This window comes from Lissotriton helveticus, chromosome 9 (assembly GCF_964261635.1).
Source record: "Lissotriton helveticus chromosome 9, aLisHel1.1, whole genome shotgun sequence".
Classification (NCBI taxonomy): domain Eukaryota; kingdom Metazoa; phylum Chordata; class Amphibia; order Caudata; family Salamandridae; genus Lissotriton; species Lissotriton helveticus.
Genome location: NC_136070.1, coordinates 710430328 through 710430757, shown reverse-complemented (window position 1 = coordinate 710430757; position 430 = coordinate 710430328).

Genomic DNA, 430 nt, shown 5'->3' with positions numbered 1-430 from the left:
GGCCTGGGAGCCCCGGCTGGGTCCAGGGGCCCGGTCGGGGCCCCGGGTCGGGCGCTCCGGCCCTGGGCCCGGTCCCCCGGGCTGCCGCTCCACCCAGGGCCCAGGACAGGGGTCCGTCGGTCCCTTGCAGGCCTCCCCTGCTTGTCAAGGTGTAAGCGGGCCCCGGGTCGGAGGGCCCGCCGGCCCCTGGCAGCCTCCATGGCTGTGGCCCGGCTGGGGCCCCGGGCCTCCGGCCCGCCATGCCCCGGGCGCCCGCTCCCTCCTTCGTGGGGGCACGGGGCGACCGGATGGCGTCCCTTTCGTGCCCGGCCATCTGGTCGCCCGGATCCCCTCGGCCATCTGGTCTCCCGGATCCCCTCGGCCATCTGGTCTCCAGGATCCCCTCGGCCATCTGGTCTCCCGGATCGCCTCGGCCATCTGGTCGCCCGCA